We start from the raw sequence: 6,480 nt of genomic DNA, 5'->3' as shown, positions 1-6,480 counted from the left end.
TCTCTCTGCGCTCTTTCTCTCTCTGCGCTCTTTCTCTCTCTGCTCTTTCTTTCTCTTTCTCTCTCTGCGCTCTCTCTCTCTCTCTCTGCGCTCTTTCTCTCTCTCTCTCTGCGCTCTCTCTCTGCGCTCTTTCTTTCTCTTTCTCTCTGCGCTCTTTCTCTCTCTCTGCGCTCTTTCTATCTTTCTCTCTGCGCTCTTTCTTTCTTTCTGCGCTCTTTTTTTCTCTCTTTGCGCTCTTTCTTTCTCTCTCTGCGCTCTTTCTCTCTCTCTCTGCGCTCTTTCTTTCTCTCTGCGCTCTTTCTCTCTCTGCGCACTTTCTCTCTCTGCGCTCTTTCTTTCTCTTTCTCTCTCTCTGCGCTCTTTCTCTCTCTCTCGGCGCTCTTTCTCTCTCTATCTCTGCGCTCTTTCTTTCTCTTTCTCTCTCTCTGCGCTCTCTCTCTCTGCGCTCTTTCTTTCTCTCTTTCTCTCTGCGCTCTTTTTTTCTCTCTTTGCGCTCTTTTTTTCTCTCTCTGCGCTCTTTCTTTCTCTCTCTGCGCTCTTTCTTTCTCTCTCTCTGCGCTCTTTCTTTCTCTGCGCTCTTTATTTCTCTCTCTGCGTTCTTTATTTCACTCTCTGCGCTCTTTATTTCTCTCTCTGCGCTCTCTCTCTCTGTCTCTGCGCTCTCTCTCTGCGCTCTTTCTTTCTCTCTCTCTGCGCTCTTTCTCTCTCTCTCTGCGCTCTTTCTTCCTCTCTCTGCACTCTTTCTTTCTCTCTCTGTGCTCTTTCTTTCTCTCTCTTTCTGCGCTCTTTCTTTCTCTCTGCGCTCTTTCTTTCTCACTCTCTGCGCTCTTTCTCTCTTACTCTCTGCGCTCTTTCTTTCTCTCTCTGCGCTCTTTCTTTCTCTCTCTGCGCTTTTTCTTTCTCTCTCTCTGCACTCTTTTTCTCTCTCTGCGCTCTCTCTCTCTCTGCGTTCTCTCTCTCTCTCTGCGCTCTTTCTTTCTCTCTGCGCTCTTTCTTTCTCTCTGCGCTCTTTCTTTCTCTCTGCGCTCTTTCTTTCTCTCTGCGCTCTTTCTTTCTCTCTGCGCTCTTTCTTTCTCTCTGCGCTCTTTCTCCCTCTGCGCTCTTTCTCTCTCTGCGCTCTTTCTTTCTCTTTCTCTCTTTGCGCTCTTTCTCCCTCTCTGCGCTCTTTCTCTCTCTCTCTGCGCTCTTTCTTCCTCTCTCTCTGCGCTCTCTCTCTCACTGCGCTCTTTCTTTCTCTCTCTGCGCTCTTTCTTTCTCTTTCTCTCTCTGCGCTCTTTCTTTCTCTCTCTCTCTCTGCGCTCTTTCTTTCTCTTTCTCTCTCTGCGCTCTTTCTTTCTCTCTCTGTGCTCTTTCTTTCTCTCTCTCTGCGCTCTTTCTTTCTCTCTCTCTGCGCTCTTTCTTTCTCTCTCTCTGCGCTCTTTCTTTCTCTCTGCGCACTTTCTTTCTTTCTGCTCTCTTTCGCTCTCTCTGCGCTCTTTCTCTCTCTTTGCGCTCTCTCTCTTTCTGCGCTCTCTCTCTCTCTGCGCTCTCTCTCTCTGCGCTCTCTCTCTTTCTGCGCTCTCTCTCTCTGCGCTCTCTCTCTCTGCGCTCTCTCTCTCTGCGCTCTCTCTCTCTGCGCTCTCTCTGCGCTCTCTCTCTCTGCGCTCTCTCTCTCTCTGCGCTCTCTCTCTCTCTGCGCTCTCTCTCTCTGCGCTCTTTCTTTCTCTCTCTCTGCGCTCTTTCTTTCTCTCTCTGCGCTCTCTCTCTGCGCTCTTTCTTACTCTCTCTGCGCTCTTTCTTTCTCTGCGCTTTTTCTTTCTCTCTCTCTCTCTCTGCGCTCTTTCTTTCTTTCTCTCTGCGCTCTTTCTTTCTCTCTGCACTCTTACTTTCTCTCTCTCTGCGCTCTTTCTTTCTCTCTCTCTGCGCTCTTTCTCTCTCTCTCTCTGCGCTCTCTCTCTCTGCGCTCTTTCTTTCTCTTTCTCTCTCTCTGCGCTCTTTCTCTCTCTCTGCGCTCTTTCTCTCTCTCTCTCTGCACTCTTTCTCTCTCTCTCTCTGCGCTCTTTCTTTCTCTTTCTCTCTCTGCGCTCTTTCTTTCTCTCTGCGCACTTTCTTTCTCTCTCTCTGCGTACTTTCTCTCTCTCTGCGCTCTTTCTTTCTCTCTGCGCTCTCTCTCTCTGCGCTCTTTCTTTCTCTCTCTGTGCTCTTTCTTTCTCTCTCTCTGCGCTCTTTCTCTCTCTCTCTCTGCGCTCTTTCTTTCTCTTTCTCTCTCTGCGCTCTTTCTTTCTCTTTCTCTCTCTGCGCTCTTTCTCTCTGCGCACTTCCTTTCTCTCTCTCTGCGCTCTTTCTCTCTCTCTGCGCTCTTTCTTTCTCTCTGCGCTCTCTCTCTGCGCTCTTTCTTTCTCTCTCTGCGCTCTTTCTTTCTCTCTCTCTGCGCTCTTTCTCTCTCTCTCTCTGCGCTCTTTCTTTCTCTTTCTCTCTCTGCGCTCTTTCTTTCTCTTTCTCTCTCTGCGCTCTTTCTCTCTGCGCACTTTCTTTCTCTCTCTCTGCGCTCTTTCTCTCTCTCTGCGCTCTTTCTTTCTCTCTGCGCTCTCTCTCTGCGCTCTTTCTTTCTCTCTCTGCGCTCTTTCTTTCTCTCTCTCTGCGCTCTTTCTCTCTCTCTCTCTGCGCTCTCTCTCTCTCTCTCTGCGCTCTTTCTTTCTCTTTCTCTCTCTGCGCTCTTTCTTTCTCTTTCTCTCTGCGCTCTTTCTCTCTGCGCTCTTTCTTTCTCTCTGCGCTCTTTTTTTCTCTCTTTGCGCTCTTTTTTTCTCTCTTTGCGCTCATTCTTTCTCTCTCTGCGCTCTTTCTTTCTCTCTCTCTGAGCTCTCTTTCTCTGCGCTCTTTCTTTCTCTCTCTGCGCTCTTTATTTCTCTCTCTGAGCTCTTTCTCTCTCTCTGTGCTCTTTCTCTCTCTGCGCTCTTTCTCTCTCTGCGCTCTTTCTCTCTCTGTGCTCTTTCTCTCTCTGCGCTCTCTCTCTCTGCGCTCTTTCTCTCTCTCTGCGCTCTTTCTTTCTCTCTGCGCTCTTAGTTTCTCTCTCTCTGCGCTCTTTCTTTCTCTCTGCGCTCTTTTTCTCTCTCTGCGCTCTTTCTCTCTCTCTGCGCTCTTTCTTTCTCTTTCTCTCTCTCTGCGCTCTTTCTCTCTCTCTCTCTGCGCTCTCTCTCTCTGCGCTCTTTCTTTCTCTTTCTCTCTGCGCTCTCTCTCTGCGCTCTTTCTTTCTCTCTGCGCACTTTCTTTCTCTCTCTCTGCGCTCTTTCTCTCTCTCTGCGCTCTTTCTTTCTCTCTGCGCTCTCTCTCTCTGCGCTCTCTTTCTCTCTCTGCGCTCTTTCTCTCTCTCTCTCTGCGCTCTCTCTCTCTCTCTCTGCGCTCTTTCTTTCTCTTTCTCTCTCTGCTCTCTTTCTCTCTGCGCTCTTTCTTTCTCTGCGCACTTTCTTTCTCTCTCTGCGCTCTTTCTCTCTCTCTGTGCTCTTTCTTTCTCTCTGCGCTCTCTCTCTCTGCGCTCTTTCTTTCTCTCTGCGCTCTTTCTTTCTCTCTCTCTGCGCTCTCTCTCTCTCTCTCTGCGCTCTTTCTCTCTCTGCGCTCTCTCTCTCTCTGCGCTCTTTCTCTCTCTCTCTCCGCGCTCTTTCTTTCTCTTTCTCTCTCTGCGCTCTTTCTCTCTTTCTCTCTCTGCGCTCTTTCTTTCTATCTGCGCTCTTTCTTTCTCTCTGCACTCTTTCTCTCTCTCTGCGCTCTTTCTCTCTCTCTGCGCTCTTTCTCTCTGCGCTCTTTCTCGCTCTCTCTCTCTCTCTGCGCTCTCTCTCTCTCTCTGCGCTCTCTCTCTGCGCTCTTTCTTTCTCTTTCTCTCTCTGCGCTCTCTCTCTGCGCTCTTTCTTTCTCTCTGCGCACTTTCTTTCTGTCTCTCTGCGCTCTTTCTCTCTCTCTGCGCTCTTTCTTTCTCTCTGCGCTCTTTCTTTCTCTCTGCGCTCTTTCTCCCTCTGCGCTCTTTCTCTCTCTGCGCTCTTTCTTTCTCTTTCTCTCTTTGCGCTCTTTCTCCCTCTCTGCGCTCTCTCTCTCTCTCTGCGCTCTTTCTTCCTCTCTCTCTGCGCTCTCTCTCTCACTGCGCTCTTTCTTTCTCTCTCTGCGCTCTTTCTTTCTCTTTCTCTCTCTGCGCTCTTTCTTTCTCTCTCTCTCTCTGCGCTCTTTCTTTCTCTTTCTCTCTCTGCGCTCTTTCTTTCTCTCTCTGCGCTCTTTCTTTCTCTCTCTGCGCTCTTTCTTTCTCTCTCTCTGCGCTCTTTCTTTCTCTCTCTCTGCGCTCTTTCTTTCTCTCTCTCTGCGCTCTTTCTTTCTCTCTCTCTGCGCTCTTTCTTTCTCTCTCTCTGCGCTCTTTCTTTCTCTCTGCGCTCTTTCTCTCTCTTTGCGCTCTCTCTCTTTCTGCGCTCTCTCTCTCTCTGCGCTCTCTCTCTCTGCGCTCTCTCTCTTTCTGCGCTCTCTCTCTCTGTGCTCTCTCTCTCTGCGCTCTCTCTCTCTGCGCTCTCTCTCTCTGCGCTCTCTCTGCGCTCTCTCTCTCTGCGCTCTCTCTCTCTCTCTGCGCTCTCTCTCTCTCTGCGCTCTCTCTCTCTGCGCTCTTTCTTTCTCTCTCTCTGCGCTCTTTCTTTCTCTCTCTGCGCTCTCTCTCTGCGCTCTTTCTTACTCTCTGCGCTCTTTCTTTCTCTGCGCTTTTTCTTTCTCTCTCTCTCTCTCTGCGCTCTTTCTTTCTTTCTCTCTGCGCTCTTTCTTTCTCTCTGCACTCTTACTTTCTCTCTCTCTGCGCTCTTTCTTTCTCTCTCTCTGCGCTCTTTCTCTCTCTCTCTCTGCGCTCTCTCTCTCTGCGCTCTTTCTTTCTCTTTCTCTCTCTCTGCGCTCTTTCTCTCTCTCTGCGCTCTTTCTCTCTCTCTCTCTGCACTCTTTCTCTCTCTCTCTCTGCGCTCTTTCTTTCTCTTTCTCTCTCTGCGCTCTTTCTTTCTCTCTGCGCACTTTCTTTCTCTCTCTCTGCGTACTTTCTCTCTCTCTGCGCTCTTTCTTTCTCTCTGCGCTCTCTCTCTGCGCTCTTTCTTTCTCTCTCTGCGCTCTTTCTTTCTCTCTCTCTGCGCTCTTTCTCTCTCTCTCTCTGCGCTCTTTCTTTCTCTTTCTCTCTCTGCGCTCTTTCTTTCTCTTTCTCTCTCTGCGCTCTTTCTCTCTGCGCACTTTCTTTCTCTCTCTCTGCGCTCTTTCTCTCTCTCTGCGCTCTTTCTTTCTCTCTGCGCTCTCTCTCTGCGCTCTTTCTTTCTCTCTCTGCGCTCTTTCTTTCTCTCTCTCTGCGCTCTTTCTCTCTCTCTCTCTGCGCTCTTTCTTTCTCTTTCTCTCTCTGCGCTCTTTCTTTCTCTTTCTCTCTGCGCTCTCTCTCTGCGCTCTTTTTTTCTCTCTTTGCGCTCTTTTTTTCTCTCTTTGCGCTCATTCTTTCTCTCTCTGCGCTCTTTCTTTCTCTCCGCTCTTTCTTTCTCTCTCTGCGCTCTTTATTTCTCTCTCTGAGCTCTTTCTCTCTCTCTGTGCTCTTTCTCTCTCTGCGCTCTTTCTCTCTCTGCGCTCTTTCTCTGTGCTCTTTCTCTCTCTGCGCTCTCTCTCTCTGCGCTCTTTCTCTCTCTCTGCGCTCTTTCTTTCTCTCTGCGCTCTTAGTTTCTCTCTCTCTGCGCTCTTTCTTTCTCTCTGCGCTCTTTTTCTCTCTCTGCGCTCTTTCTCTCTCTCTGCGCTCTTTCTTTCTCTTTCTCTCTCTCTGCGCTCTTTCTCTCTCTCTCTCTGCGCTCTCTCTCTCTCTGCGCTCTTTCTTTCTCTTTCTCTCTGCGCTCTCTCTCTGCGCTCTTTCTCTCTCTCTGCGCTCTTTCTTTCTCTCTGCGCTCTCTCTCTCTGCGCTCTCTTTCTCTCTCTGCGCTCTTTCTTTCTCTCTCTCTGCGCTCTTTCTCTCTCTCTCTCTGCGCTCTCTCTCTCTCTCTCTGCGCTCTTTCTTTCTCTCTCTCTCTCTCTGCGCTCTTTCTTTCTCTTTCTCTCTCTGCTCTCTTTCTCTCTGCGCTCTTTCTTTCTCTGCGCACTTTCTTTCTCTCTCTGCGCTCTTTCTCTCTCTCTGTGCTCTTTCTTTCTCTCTGCGCTCTCTCTCTCTGCGCTCTTTCTTTCTCTCTGCGCTCTTTCTTTCTCTCTCTCTGCGCTCTCTCTCTCTCTCTCTGCGCTCTTTCTCTCTCTGCGCTCTCTCTCTCTCTGCGCTCTTTCTCTCTCTCTCTCCGCGCTCTTTCTTTCTCTTTCTCTCTCTGCGCTCTTTCTCTCTTTCTCTCTCTGCGCTCTTTCTTTCTATCTGCGCTCTTTCTTTCTCTCTGCACTCTTTCTCTCTCTCTGCGCTCTTTCTCTCTCTCTGCGCTCTTTCTCTCTGCGCTCTTTCTCGCTCTCTCTCTCTCTCTGCGCTCTCTCTCTCTCTCTGCGCTCTCT

The sequence above is a fragment of the Ascaphus truei genome, unplaced genomic scaffold, assembly GCF_040206685.1.
Source record: "Ascaphus truei isolate aAscTru1 unplaced genomic scaffold, aAscTru1.hap1 HAP1_SCAFFOLD_707, whole genome shotgun sequence".
NCBI classification, from domain to species: Eukaryota; Metazoa; Chordata; class Amphibia; order Anura; family Ascaphidae; genus Ascaphus; species Ascaphus truei.
Note: the sequence above shows the minus strand (reverse complement) of the source record.